This window comes from Budorcas taxicolor, chromosome Y (assembly GCF_023091745.1).
Source record: "Budorcas taxicolor isolate Tak-1 chromosome Y, Takin1.1, whole genome shotgun sequence".
NCBI lineage: Eukaryota > Metazoa > Chordata > Mammalia > Artiodactyla > Bovidae > Budorcas > Budorcas taxicolor.
In genome coordinates, this window is record NC_068936.1 from 5,486,612 (window position 1) to 5,502,748 (window position 16,137).

General features: G+C 36.9%; 1 pseudogene; it reads left to right on the top strand.

Moving 5' to 3' along the window:
• The window catches only part of LOC128070935 (BCL-6 corepressor-like), a 57,186-nt pseudogene extending 41,883 nt beyond the window's left edge, over nt 1-15,303 (top strand).
• The last annotated feature ends 834 nt before the right edge of the window (nt 15,304-16,137 follow it).

A 16,137-nucleotide genomic window follows, 5' to 3' on the forward strand; every position in this document is an offset into this window, starting at 1 on the left:
AAATCAGCTTGACTATATTCCTTGCATGCCAAAGACAGTGGTGCCCTATACAGTCAGCAAAGACAAGACTGGGAGCTCACTGTGGCTCAGATCATGAGCTCTTTATTGCAAAATTCAGACTTAAATTGAAGAAAGTAGAGAAAACCACGAGATCATTCAGGTATGAGCTAAGGCAAATCCTTTACACCTATGCAGTGAAAGTGACAAACAGAATCAAGTGATTAGCTGTGATAGACAGATTGCCTGAAGACCTATGGATGGAGGTTTGCGACATTGTACAGGAGGCAACGGTCAAGACCATCCCTAAGAAAAAGAAATGAAAAAAGGCAAAACGGTTGTCTAAGGAGGCCTTATAAATGGCTATAAAATAAGAGAAGCAAAAGGCAAAGGAGAAAAAGAAAGATATACCGATCTGAATGGAGAGTTCCAAACAATAGCAAGGAGAGGTAAGAAAGCTTTCCTCAGAGATCAATGCAAGAAAATAGAGGGACAATCCTTAGAATGGGAAAGACTAGATATCTTTTCAAGAAAATTAGAGATAGCAAGGGAAATTTTCCTACAAAGATAGGAATAGTAAAGGACAGAAGTGGTATGGACCTAACAGAAGCAGAAAATATTAAGAAGAGGTGACAAGAATACACAGAAGAACTCTACAAGGGAGATCTTCACAACCCAGATAATCACCTGAGGTGATGGCATTGTGATCGTTCACCTAGAGCCAGACATTCTGGAAAGTGAAGTCAAGTGGGCCTTAGGAACTATCACTATGAACGAACCTAGTGGAGGGAATGGAATTCCAGTTGAGCTATTTCAAACCCTACAAGATGATGCCGTGAAAGTTTTACACTCAATATGCCAGCAAATTGGAAAACTCAGCAGAGGCCACAGGACTGGAAAACATCAGTTTTAATTGCAATCACAAAAAAAGGGAGTGCCACAGAATGCTCAAACTACCACCCAAATGTTGTCATTTCACATGCTAGTAAAGGAAGAGTTAGAACTGCACATGGAACAATAGACTGTTTCCAATTAGGGGAAGAAGTATGTCAAGGCTATATATGGTCACCCTGCCCATTAAACTTATATGCAGAGAGACTCATCATGAGAGACTCTAGGCTGCATGAAGCACAAGCTGGAATGAAGTTTGAGGGGAGAAATATCCGTAACCTCCGATATGCAGATGACACCACCTATATGGCAGAAAGTGAAGAAGAACTAAAAAGCCTCTTTAATGAAAGGAAAATGAAAAAAGTTTGAAAGATGGAAGGCAGGAGGATAAGGGGATGACAGAATGAGGTGGTTGGATGGCATCATTGACTCAATAGACATTATTTGAGTAAACTCTGGGAGTCAGTGATGGATGGGGAGGCCTAGCATGAGAGTCATGCCGCAAAGAGAAAGACATGACTGCATGACTGAACTTAACTGAACTGTAGGATACATGTATTGGATTCTAAATGCCAAACTGTGTTTTTGAAGAAGTTTTAATGGTTTTCTGTACAGGTTCTCATGTCATCTACAGAGACTATGTTACTTCTTCCTTTCCAATTTATCTATTTTTCTAGCCTAATTGTTCTGAATGTGACTTAGAATACTATATGGAATAGAAGTAGTGAGGAGGGTACCCTTTTCTTGTTCAGATCTTAGAGGCAAATTTTATATTTGCATTATTGACTATGGTTTCAGATGCACAGTTTGGTGAAAGTAAAGTCTGATGCTGTAAAGAAATGTGAAATTAATTGCCAGTACAGGTTCAATGCATGAGACAGGGTCACAGCTGGTGTGCACTAAGGGATGGGGTGGGGGGTGGGGCAGTTCAAAACGGGTACATGTATACCCCTGGCTGATTCATGTTGATACATGGTGAAAGCCACTACAATGTTTAAAATAATTAGCCTACAATTAAAATAAATTAATTAATTTAAAAAAAGAAAAATATGACTTTGGAATCTGGAAAATTAGGTCCGTGATTCAAGGTAAATTTGAAGTGATCAAATAGGAGATGGCAAGACATGGATATTTTAGGAAGTAGTGAACTAAAATGGACCAGAACAGGTGAATTTAATTCAGATGATCATTATATCTGCCATTGTGGGCAAGCATCTCTTAGAAGAAATGTAGTAGCCATCATGGTTAACAAAAGGGTATGTGAAGTGCAGTACTTGGGTGGTCTCAAAAGCGACAGAATGATCATGTATATATATATATATATACATATGCCTTCTTACAAATAGACTTTTCACTCTTTACTAGAATGTTTCTCAGATAAGATGAATTAGAGTGAAATAATAGGATGATGTTTGTCTTCATAATTTTCAATTTCAAGTTTCCCCCATTCCAACCTTTGGGATATTCTTCGCCTTTCATTTATTCTTCGAATCATAGTTGATAAATACTATTAGTTTCAGATGTACAGCAAAGTGATTCAATATTAGGCTTTCTAGTTTTCCAGTGACTTAAATATTGTTGGTTTTATGGTGGCCCTTTGATCATGTTACTGTTTCTCACTTTTTTTTTTCCTTTTTTTTTTTTTTTTTTCCCTTTCTTTGAGTCCTTCTGACTGACTCTCTGTTTTCTTTGGTCTGTTTTGAGTTTGATAGTTTGTATTGCATTTTTTCATTCCATTTATTGAATTTTTGAGATGCAGAACTGTGATTCTTTTTATGATTTCTGTCATATATTTCACAGTTTTGTATTTTATTTTTACTTCATTTAATTGTTTTCTGTATTTTCTTACAGTTTACTGAGTTTCCTTAACTAGCTTATCTGAATTCTTTAATTCATAGTAGATTTTTTTTTTTTTTTTTGCCTTCAAATTGGTTAGTTAGAAGAGTGGTGAGATCATTGAGATTTCATGTTACTTGGAAATTTGTGTTGTGGTTTTCATGTTGGAAACCATTGGAAAATTGTAATCTATCCTGCTATAGATTCTGAGGCCTTTTTATATCTTGAATGAATAAGATATACCTTTGTATCATGGAAGAACTCTTAAGTTTGCTTGTGTTTTCCTGATCATGCAGAGCTGGGCCATGGAGTTTGGAACAGACCTGTCTTTTCTATTATTTTCTGGAAGTGGTTTAAGAGTACGGTGTTAAATGTTTGATATTTTCCAGTGAATTCATATGATTGTGGGGTTTTATTTCTTGGGAAACTTTTGATTATTCGTTATTTATTGTTCAAATTTCCTATTGGATGTTTCTAGGAGTTTGTCTTTTTTCCGGGCTATTCTATTTGTGGATGTTTATATTAAATAATTGTAGAGAAAATTGTTTCTTTTTATTTTTGGTGTCTGTAGCATCAGTTGTAATATTTTCTCATTTTTGTTTTATTTGATTAAAGATTTCTCAATTTTTTGATGTTTAAAAAATTAGCTCAGTTCATCCATTTTTGATACGGTAAAACTTGAAGTTGTACATAATAATTTTGTGATGGTAATCAAGTACTAAAAAACAATAGATGAATAAAAGGAAGAGAAGGGATCTAATACACTAGGCCTGTGAGCTTAAGAATAGTCTTTTGAGAGATGGGCTTATTAATAGAGTAGTCTTTTGAGAGACTGAAAGAGATTAATGAGAAACCAGGGAAAAATTTGTTGTTTATTCACTCAGTCATATCTGACTCTTTGAGACCCTATGCAGTGCAGCACGCCAGGCTTCCCTGTCCTTCAGTATCTCCAGGAGTGTGCTTAAATTCATGCCCAAATGAGAAGGAAGCAACCTGCAAATCAGAAATAGTCTTCACCAGAAGTAAATCAACTAGAACCTTAATCTTGTACTTGCTGACTTCCAGAAGTTCAATTTTTCTTATTTAAAGCACACATTTCACATTATTCATTTAAAGAGCCTGAACAGATTAATACAGCATCCAAAGAATACCTCTATTAACTTGAGCTCTGATGTTATCATAAGGACTGTATATTGTGAAGTCAGTATTTCTGGGTAGGGGAAGTTATGGCCGAAGGTTCTGATTCCTCTGTCTTGTTGATGTTACTTAGTTCTGTAATTCTAATGCAGTCTTATGATAGTACCACCAGTATTTATTGAAGAGACAGAAAAATCCATCCTAAAACTTATATGAAATCCCAATGAAGCTCATTTCTCCTGATTTGAGAATTTAGTATAAAGGCATAGTAAGGAAAGCAGCATGTGACTAGCATAAATAAAAATATATTGCCCATATTTTATGAAATAAATAGAGAAATAAAACCTTGCATACATCATCAGATGACCCTTACAAGTGTGCCCAGGTCATTTATGCTATAAACATTTCTTCAGGAAAGGTATTGCTAATCTGTATGCAAAAGAATGAAGGTGTATTTGTACCTTACATTGTATATAAAGATTAAATTAGCATTTAATTTTATAAGACCAAATAGGCTTCCCTGGTGTTCATATGTAAAGAATCTGCATGCAATGCAGGAGACCCAGGTTTAAGATGAAAACTTAGGAATAAAACTTTATGACATTTGACTCAGTACTGTTTTTTCGGATATGACATCAAAAGCATAATCAATAGAAGGAAAATGCATAAGCAGTACTACATCTGCTTTTCAAAAGATACATCAACAAGTGTAAAAAGAATGGGTGACAATGTTTGAAAATTGTTACCTAACCAGGAGTTAATAAAAAGGATTCTATTAAAAAAATACCTTCATAACATTGATTATAGTTTCTAGTTGATAAATTCGTGTATGTTCACATGAAGGCATGTTCAGGCTAGTTTGGTATATTGCAGTGATAGACTTGAACTTATTTCATTGTCTCATTCTATAATGCTGTTGTTTATTGTTTTTAAATATCTTTTTTCCCCCTGTATCTTTTGGTCTTTCCATACTTTTCATTCCAAAAATCAGTAATTAGGGTATTTTTGTATTCTAAACCAATAAAAACGATACAGGATGATGGGACATTATTTTGACCACTTTTTCCTCCTGAATTTGCATGGCTTTCCTTTGTGTCCAGCAGAAACAACTCCCTAATCTATCAGACTTGGTTGGCTTTGTGTGTGTTCTGTCAGTAATTCCAAGTTCTCACTACAGCCTTTATTTTGGGGCTAGCACTTGGACATTTATTGGCCAGTTGCAGTACTCCTTCTTCCTCATTGTGTGGTCATGTCTTCTCCTTAACAGGCTAATTGAGCCAAGAAAAGAAATATTGGCCAGTTGTGTGATGCTGCTCTAGGTTAGTCCCTGAAATAGTCCCAAGCTTTATATGAATACATTTTGATATAAAATTTTGAATCACTCCATTCAAAATACATATGAGTTACAAGTTCAAACAGTAATGAGTACAGACCTGTGATGGCTTTGTGTACACCTTGCTGTCATAAACCCCATCTTCAGAGTTGATCCCATGCCCAGCATGATCACAATATATTGGCCTGAGGTCCAAGCCTGTGCTTAGGTGCATGAGATGGTATCAAGAGGCAATATACTAGGACTGTTCTGACAGCAAAACTGAAATGTTTATGGAGTTTTATCGTTTCAAAATAGTATTCATTCGGGTTGGAAAGCAGGTCGTATTTTATCCCCTGTGGAAAAGGATCTGAAGACTCTGAATTTTAATGTAAACTCACCCTACTGACTCTGATTCTGGGCTGACTTTGGGTCCTGTTTCTTTTCTTCCTATCACTTACTGAGTTTCTGAAGCAGAATTATAATAATTAACCTCTTAAATTCCTAGGGTCCAGGTTCCAGGATAAATTTCTACCTCTCCCTTGGCATTGTATCCTGGTTCTTCTTAAAAGGGAGTAGTTTTTGCAACAACTGATACTTGTATTGGATTTCCATATTGTTGAATTTCTTTTTTTTTCCTTCTGAACTCATCTTTAAACAGTATTGTCAGTGGTTAAATTCTTTGAAAATATTCCCATTATTGTCTTCAGTGAAGACTTGGGTTAAAATAGATTTTCATTTGAGAATTATTTCTGAAAATTTTCTTTAATCCATCCTGTAAATCACTTGTATAGAACTAAGAATAATTTATTATTTCATCTTGGCTGAGTCGTCATTCCTCACTTTCACTATCTGCTGTAGAATGGTTTGAAATTGCATACTTTCTTGTTAAACTGCTTCAAAAATAAGTATCTGCACATACATTAATTCCACTGTACATCTCTTCCTAGGCCTCTTCATGAGGCAACTGAGAATCATTACTTGGGCTGAAAGAAGCACAAACTGGAATCAAGATTGCCGGGAGAAATATCAATAACCTCAATATGCAGATGACACCACCCTTATGGCAGAAAGTGAAGATGAATTAAAAAGCCTCTTGATGAATATGAAAGAGGAGAGTGAAAAAGTTGGCTTAAAGCTCAACATTCAGAAAACGAAGATCATGGCATCTGGTCCCATCACTTCATGCGAAATAGATGGGGAAACAGTGGAAGCAGTGTCAGACTTTATGTTGGGGGGCTTTAAAATCACTGCAGGTGGTGACTGCAGCCAGGAAATTAAAAGATGCTTACACCTTGGAAGGAAAGATATGACCAACCTGATAGCATATTCAAAAGCAGAGACATTACTTTGTCAATAAACATCCATCTAGTCAAGGCTATGTGTTGTTGTTGTTTTTTTTTTTTTTTCCCAGTAGTAATGTATGACTGTGTGGATCACAATAAACTGTGGAAAATTCTGAAAGAGATGGGAATACCAGATCACCTAACCTGTCTCTTGAGAAATCTGTATGCAGGCCAGGAAGCAACATTTAGAACTGGACATGGAACAACCGACTGGTTCCAAATAGGAAAAGGAGTGTGTTAAGGCTGTATATTGTCACCCTGCTTATTTAACTTATATGCAGAGTACATCATGAGAAACGCTGGACTGGAAGAAACAGAAGCTAGAATCAAGATTGCCGGGAGAAATATCAATCACCTCAGATATGCAGATGACACCACCCTTATGGCAGAAAGTGTAGAGGAACTAAAAAGCCTCTTGATGAAAAATAAAAGAGGTGAGTGAAAAAGTTGGCTTAAAGATCAACATTAGGAAAATGAATATCATGGCATTTTATACCATCACTTCATGAGAAATAGATTGATAAACACTGGAAACAGTGTCAGACTTTATTTTTGGGGGCTCCAAAATGACTGCAGGTATGACTGAAGCCATGAAATTAAAAGGCGCTTACTCCTTGGAAGAAAAGTTGTGGCCAACATAGATAGTATATTCAAAAGCAGAGACATTAGTTTGCCGACGAAGGTCCGTCTAGTCAAGGCTATGGGTTTCCCTGTGGTCATGTATGGATGTGAAAGTTGGACTGTGAAGAAGGCTGAGCACCTAAGAACTGATGAACCTGAATTGTGGTGTTGGAGAAGACTCTTGAGAGTCCCTTGGACTGCAAGGATATCCAACCAGTCCATTCGGAAGGAAATCAACCCTGGGATTTCTTTGGAAGTAATGATGCTAAAGCTGAAACTCCAGTACTTTGGTCACCTCATGCGAAGAGTTGACTCATTGAAAAAAAAACTGTTGAAGGGAGGGATTTGGTGCAGGAGGAGAAGGGGACGACAGAGCATGAGATGGCTGGATGGCATCACTGACTCAATGGATGCGACTCTTAGTGAACTCCGGAAGTTGGTGATGGACAGGGAGGCCTGGCGTTCTGCAACTCACAGGGTCGCAAATAGTCGGACACAACTGAGTGACTGAACTAAACTGATGTATGGATGTGAGAGTTGGACTGTGAAGAAAGTTGAGTGCCAAAGAAGTGATGCTTTTGAACTGTGGTGTTGGAGATGACTCTAGTCTCTTGGACTGCAAGGAGATCCACCCAGTCCATTCTAAAGGAGATCAGTTCTAGATATTCTTTGGAAGGATAGATGGTAAACCTGAAACTCCAATACTTTGGCCACCTCATGCGAAGAGTTGACTCATTGGAAAAGACTCTGATGCTGGGAGGGGTTGGGGGCAGGAGGAGAAGGGGGCAGCAGATGATGAGATGGCTGGATGGCATCAACAACTCGATGGACATGAGTTTGGGTGAACTCCGGGAGTTGGTGATGGACAGGGAGGCCTGGCATGCTGCAATTCATGGGGTCGCAAAAAGTCGGACACGACTGAGTGGCTGAACTGAACTGAACTGAACTGAACTGAACTAAACTGAACTGAACTTGCAGATTTTTTTCTGCTTCACTCCTGTCATGCTGACCTCACTTTGAATACTTACTCAGGTAGAACCATCATGGATGAGACACAAAGCAAGCTTATTTAGATGTTTCTGGCAGGCAGGTAAGCTCAAGGAATGATAATGACCAAGTTCAACAGACATTTTAAATTAAAATCTTGTTGGTAATTTGCAACATTTCCACTTGTCTAGATCCTCACAAACATTCTTTCGTTGTTCTAATTGATGTGGTATCTTATAGCTTATGTTTGCTTTGTATTAACAAATGAAAAATGTGCTCACTGGCCATTTATAGAGTTTTGGAAAAATGTTTATTCAAATTATTTGCCTGCTTTAAAATTAGATTATTCCTTTTTTGTTGAGTTGAGGAGTTCCTTACTTTGTCCTGATTAAAAACCCCACATGAGATATATGACCTGCAGTATTTTTTACCATATGTTTGTACATTGCATTTTCTCTTATTTTTATAGTAAAAATAGATTTAATAATTGTGATCATTCAACATCTTCCCATAGCCAATTCACATAGGTGCTAATAATGGTTTAGGAGAATGCTTGTCAGATTGATGTCCATTATACTATCTGGATTTAAATATCCAAACATAATACTTTTTAAAAAAATTAATTTTAATAGGATAATTACTTTACAATATTTGGGTGGTTTTCTCATACATTGACAGCAGTCAGCTACAGGAATCAGATGACGTGTGTCCCCCAACCCCACCATCCCTCTGGGTTGTCCCAGAGCACCAGGTTTGAGTGCCCTGTTTCATGTATTGAACTTGCAGTAGTCATTTCGTTTACATATGGTAATACACATGTTTCAATGCTATTCACATTGAATCAATTCTAATGAGGTGGATGAAACTGGAGCCTATTATATAGAGTGAAGTATGTCAGAAAGATAAACACCATATCATATATTAATGCATATATGTGTTATTATATGTTAGAAAGATTGTAACAATGATTTTATATGCAAGGCAGCAAAAGAGACACATCTGTGTGCATTAGTTACTGTGTGGTGTTTCTCTTTCTGACTTACTTCACTCTGTATAATAGACTCCAGTTTCACCACTTCATTAGAATTCACTCAGTGCATTCTTTTTTATAACTGAGTAATCACTGCAGATGATGATTGCAGCCATGAAATTAAAAGATGCTTACACCTTGGAAGGAAAGTTATGACCAACCTAGAGAGCATATTCAAAAGCAGAGACATTTTTTTACCAACCAAGTTCCATCTAGTCAAGGCTATAGTTTTTCCAGCGGTCATGTGTGGATGTGAGAGTTGGACTGTGAAGAAAGCTGAGCACCGAAGAATTTATTCGTTTGAACTGTGGTGTTAGAGACGACTCTTGAGACTCCCTTGGACTTCAAGGAGATCCACCCAGTCCATTCTAAAGGAGATCAACCCTGGCATTTCTTTGGAAGGAATGATGTTCAAGCTGAAACTCCAATATGATGGCCACCTCATGCGAACAGTTGACTCATTGGTAACGACTCTGATGCTGGAAGGGATTGGGGTCAGGAGGAGAAGGGGTCAACAGAGGGTGAGATGGCTGGATGGCATCACCAACTCGATGGACATGAGTTTGGGTGAACTCCAGGATTTGGTGATGGACAGGGAGGCCTGGCATGCTGCAATTCATGGGGTCACAAAGAGTCATACACGACTGAGTGGCTGAACTGAACTGAGTATTCTGTTATTTATATGTGCCCCAGCTTTCCTATCCATTCGTCTGCCAAGGGACATCTTCGTTGCTTCCATGTTGCAATGAACATTGAGTACATGTATCTCTTTCTATTCTGTTTCCCTTGGTGTCTATGTCCAGCAGTGGGATTACTGGGTTGTATGGCAATTCTGTTTCTAGCTTTTTGAAGGAGTCTCCATACTGTTCTCCATAGTGGCTTTGCCATTTTGCATTCCCACTAACAGTGTATCATGGTTCTCTTTTCTTTAAACCTTCTCCAGTTTTTATTTTTGTAGACTTTTTGATGGTGGCCTTTCTGACAGGCGTGTGAATCAGCATACCTCATTGAGGTTTTAATTTGCATTTCTCCATTAATGTGTGATGTTGAGCATATTTTCATGTGTGTATTAGACCTCTTTATGTTTTCTTTGGGGAAATGTCTGTTTAGTTCTTTGGTCCACTTTTGATTGGGCCATTTATTTTTCTAAAATTGAGCTGCATTAGCTGCTTATATATTTTGGAGATTAATCTGTTGTTAATTGTTTCATTTGCAATTAGTTGGTCCCTTTCTGAAGGCTGCCTTTTAATCTTGCTTGTGATTTCCTTTATTGTGCAAAAGCTTTTAAGTTTAATTAGGCCCCATTTGTCTACTTTTGTTTCTATTTCCATTACTCTGGGAGGTGGGTCATAGAGGATCTTGCTGTGAAGTATGTCAGAGAGTGTTCTGCCTATGTTTTCTTCTAAGAGTTTTATAAATTCTCGTCTCAAATTTACATATTTTATCCATTTTGATTTTATTTTTGTGTATGGTATTACAAAGTGTTCTGGTTTCATTTTTTTAACATATGGTTAACCAGTTTCCCAGCACCACTTGTGGAAGAGACTGTCTTTTCTCCATTGTATATTTTTGCCTCCTTTGTCAAATATAATGTGTCCATAGGTGTGTGATATATCTCTGGGCTTTCTGTTTTGTTCCACTGGTCTATATTTCTCTTTGGAACATAACGTCTTGATGACAGTTGCTGCTGTGTAGTGTAGTCTAGAGTCAGGCAGGTTGATTCCTCCATTTCCATTCTTATTTCTCAAGATTTCTTTGTCTATTCCAGTTTGTGTGTGTGTGTGTGTGTGTGTGTGTTTGTTTCCATAAAAATTGTGAAATCATTTGTTCTAGTTATGTGAAAAATATCATTAGCGACTTGATAGGGATTGTGTTGAATGTGTAAATTGCTTTGAGTAGTATACTCATTTTCACTATATTGATACTTCTGATTTATGAACATGGTATATTTCTCCAAATGCTGTGTCATCTTTGATTTCTTTTATCAGTGTTATGCAGTTTTCTATATGTAGGTGTTTGGTTTATATAGGCAAATATATCCTAAGTATTTCATTATTTGTGTTGCAGTAGTGAATGGGGTTGTTTCCTTAATTTCTCTTTCTAATTTTTCATTTTTAGTGCATAGGAATGCAAGGGATTTGTGTGTGTTAATTTTATAATATGCAACTTTACTATATTCACTGGCTAGCTCTAGTAATTTTTTGGTGGTATCTTTATGGTTTTCTCTGTAAAGGATCATGTCATCTGCAAACAATGAGAGTTTTACTTATATTCCAATCTGGATTCCTTTTATATTTTTTCTCCTGTGATTGCTTGTGGCTAGGAGAAGGCAACGGCATCCCACTCCAGTTCTCTTGCCTGAAGAATCCTATGGACGGAGGAACCTGGTAGGCTGAAGTCCACTCAGTAGCGAAGAATCAGACACGACTGAGCAACTTCACTTTTGCTTTTCACTTTCATTCCTTGGAGAAGGAAATGACAACCTACTTCAGTGTTCTTTCCTGGAGAATCCCAGGGATGGGGGAGCCTGGTGGGCTGCCGTCTCTTGGGTCACACAGAGTCGGATACGACTGAAGCGACTTAGCAGCATCAGCAGCAGGACTTCCAAAACTATGTTCAATAGTAGTGGTGAGAGTTCTCACTGTTGTTTTGTTGCTGTTTTTAGGGAAAATGCTTTCAATTTTCCCCATTGAGGGCAATGTTTGCTGTGGGTTTGTTGTATATGACTTTTATTATGATGCAATATGTTCCTTCTATGCCTGCTTTCTAGAGAATTTTCATCATAAATGGGTGTTGAATTTTTTTCAATGGCTTTCTTTGCGTCTATCAAGATAATCATGTGTTTTTTACCTTTCAATTTGTTAAGATGGTGTATCACATTGATTGATTTGTTAATACTGAATAATCCTTGAATCTCTGGGATAAATCCAACTTGGTCATGATATATGATCTTTTTAATATGTTGTTGGAATCTGTTGGCTAGAATTTTGTTTTTTGAGGATTTTTGCATCTATATTCATCCGTGATATTGGCCTATAGTTTTCTTTTTTGTGTGACATCTTTGTCTGATTTTGGTATTAGGGTATGGGGGCCTCAAAGAATGAGTTTGGGAGTTTACCTTCCTCTGCAATTTTATGGAGGAGAAAATTCACTTTATTAACTAACAAGTAATTTAAAAACAACTAAAACAATTCACAGCACTAAAGAATAGTCATGAATAAACTTGAAAACAAACAAACAAAGATTGTTGCACTAAAAACTACAAAACACTGCTGAAAGAAATCTAATTTTCTCAAGTTTTGGAAAAATTCACTTGTGAAGCCATGTGGTCCCGGGCTTTTTGTTTGTTGGAAGATTATTGATAGTTTCATTTCTGTGCTTGTGATGAGTCTGCTAAGATATTTTATTTCTTTTCTGGTGTAGTTTCAGAAGGCTATATTTTTCCAATAATTCGTCTACTTCTTCCAAGTTATCCATTTTATTGGCATAGAGTTGCTTCTTGTAGTTTATTTTGATCTGTTGTATTTCCTATCTGGACACAGTTTTTCCAAAATCTGTGCCTCCAGACTAGGGATTTAACCTGTGTATGGAAGTAAATAATAAAATCAAGACCACTAGGGCCCAGGAATTTTCCCAGCACTATTTGTTGAAGATTCTGTTTCTCTCCATGCGTTACCTTTGTTCCCTTGTGAAAGATTATTTACCAGTGTATTTTTAAATATTGTGTATTATTTAACAGTGTATTTTGAGCTCCCTAGCTGGTGCTAGTGATAAAGAAATAATTTCCCAGTGACAAAAACCTAAAAGACATGGGTTTAATCTCTGGTTCAGAAAGATACAGTGGAAGAGGTCAAGGCAGCCCTCTCCAGTATTTTGCTTGGAGAATTCTATGGACAGAGGCGGCTGATGTGTCTATGCCAGTATTATACTGTTTTGTGTTATGTTCTGAAATGAGAAAGTGAGGCCACCAACTTTGTTCTTTTTCAGGATTGCACAGGAATATAGAATCCCTAACAGACTATGTGAATTTTATAGACTTTTCTATTTTTGAAAAAGAAAAGAAAAAAAGGAAAAAGGCTAGAACTTTGAGAAAGATTGCCTTTTGTTCATATATTGTTTTGAGTAATTGGGACATTTTAACAATAACATCTGTTTAGTCTGTGGATCTGGAATCTCTCCATTTATCTGAATCTTCTTAGATTTCTTTCAGCAGTGTTTTGTAGTTTTTAGTGCAGAAGTCTTTGTTTCTTTGTTTTTAAGTTTATTCATGACTATTCTTTAGTGCTGTGAATTGTTTTAGTTGTTTTTTAATTATTTGTCAGTAAATAAAGTTAAGTCGCTCAGTCGCGTCTGACTCTTTGCAACCCCATGGACTGTAGCCTACCAGGCCTCTCTGTCCATGGGATTTTCTAGGCAAGAGTACTAGAGTGGGTTGCCATTTCCTTGTGCAAGGGATCTATCCAACCTAGGGATCCAACCCAATTCTCCCGCATCACAGGCAGATGCTTTACTCTCTGAGCCACCAGGGAAGCCCTAGTTAATAAAATTGCAACTTATTTTTGTATGTTATATATTTTGCAGTTCTGCCTAAATCACTTAATATTTTATTTGTTTTTAAACTTTTTTCCCCTCTCCAGATTATTTAAAGGTGCTACAGTGTTACAGTGATGTTGGGTTCCATCACCCTTGGGAATTCTACAGTAGCTCTGTATGTGGTAAGAAACATTTTTCTTTTTTAGTTCATTGGGAAGTAAATGAGTTATAGAACATTTATCTCGCCTCTGGTGAGAGGATGATGGGTCAGGTCCTGTAAGCAGGGATCATTAGGAAATTATGTTTTTATTTACATCTATTTAATTATTGGCAGCTGAAATTCTGATAAAGCTTATTGACCACCTTATTTTAATTTTTATTAGAACCAAATATTAAGGCTGGATTTAATGTTTTGGCAAATCCTCCAGGAGCAGAGGACCAAGATAATGAGGATCAGATTGTCAGTGACGCATTTGAATTTGAATTTTCAGATAGTCCTCTCTTGCGTTGTTATAACATCCAAGTGTCTGTTCCTCAGAGGTAAGGATTGACATCATGTGGTGGAAAAATATCTTCCAGTATTTTCTTGTGGGGAAGTCTCATTTTAAATGTAGAACAAGAGCAGTCATATTTTCCTGGCTATTGGGGATCTTATATACCATACCCCCATTAAAAAAAAAAAAAAATTCTGTGTGGTAGTTAGTAGATAAAATGAAAGGTGATGAGTGAAATTTTGTATTAACAGAAACCATAATGTTGAATTGCAGTGTGCACATAAGGAATGTCATAATTTGCTTCTAAAAATCATCAATCCACCCAGAAGATGAAAGTTTAAGTGGAAGTATATAAAAAGAACTTCAGTGTAATGTGTATTTCAAAATGTGTTCTGTTGTGCGGGGAGGAGGATCAAAATAATCAGTGCTCTTGGGTTACGTACAGACATCCCCAGTGAGTATAGTGGAACACACTGAGAATTAGAACTTTGAGTTGTAATCAGAGCTGAGTGAATATAAATTAACCTGTTTATATTAGCAGGGAGAGCAATGAAGAATGCCTTTAAGGAGTCTCTGTAAGATATGTTCTGCTGTCTAAAATACTGATGGTCTCTACATGTTGTGTTAAAACCAGATGAATTCAGAGTTATATTAAAACAAAATACTTTCCCTTATCTTCAAAAGAGCACACTGGTGATGCTTAAAAATGGCCTGCAGTGAAAGTGGAAGAAGCTGGCTCTTGTTGTGGCCTGCTTTACTCAGGATAGTAGTCAGTGATTTTTGCCAGAAACTTGAAACACTATCATTTTTCTTTTCTAGACCACGAAACTGGTGTATTCCACTGCAATCTTCTAGATATGGAAATTGTTTCAGTAGCAGAGTCAAAGTTTATTGGCAAGTTGCTGCGAGTTTCTTTTTCTCTTGCTCCAAAGACCTGGAAGTCTTAATGCTGAAAGCAAAGAGCTACTACATTTGGTTGCATTCACTAATGAACTTCAAACTCTGCTCGACTCATGAGTGAAATGGTTATATCCCAGTGATACGGCCCTGGAGGACACTGAACAGTGTAGTTTTAATGTATATGAAGTGTACTGTTTTGTTAATCCTATTCAGAGTTAAGTGTAGCCATTTCTGTAAAGAGGGGGACATTATTACAAATGAGAAAAAAATATATGCTTTTTCTTAAACTACACTTGGAAAATGAACAAGCTTGTGTTTCAAGATTTTTTTTAATATAAATGTATTTATTTTAATTGAAGGCTAATTACTTTACAATATTTTATTGATTTTGCCATACATCAATATAAATCCTCCACGGGTGGACACGTGTTCCCCATCCTGAAGCCCCCTCCCACCTCCCTCCCCATACCATCCCTCAGGATTATCCCAGTGCACCAGCCCCAAGCATCCTGTATCATGCATCGAACCTGGACTGGTGATTCGTTTCACATATGATATTATACATGTTTCAGTGTCATTCTCCCAAGTCATCCCACCCTCACCCTCTCTCACAGAGTTCAAAAGAATGTTATATATATCTGTGTCTCTTTTGCTGTCTCGCATACAGGTTATTGTTACTATCTTTCTAAATTATATATATATATATATATATGTATATGTATATTAGTATACTGTATTGGTGTTTGTTCTTTCTGGCTTTCTTCACTCTGTATAATAGGCTCCAGTTTCATCCACCACATTAGAACTTATTCAAATGTATTCTTTTTAATGGCTGAGTAATATTCCATTCTGTATATGTAGCACAGATTTTTTATCCATTCATCTGCTGATGGACATCTAGGTTGTTTCCATGTCCTGCTATTATAAAAAGTGCTGCAATGAACACTGAGGTACACGTGTCTCTTTCAATTCTGGTTTCCTTGGTGTGAATGTCCAGCAGTGGGGTTGCTGGGTCATATGGCAGTTCTATATCCAGTTTTTTAAGAAATCTCC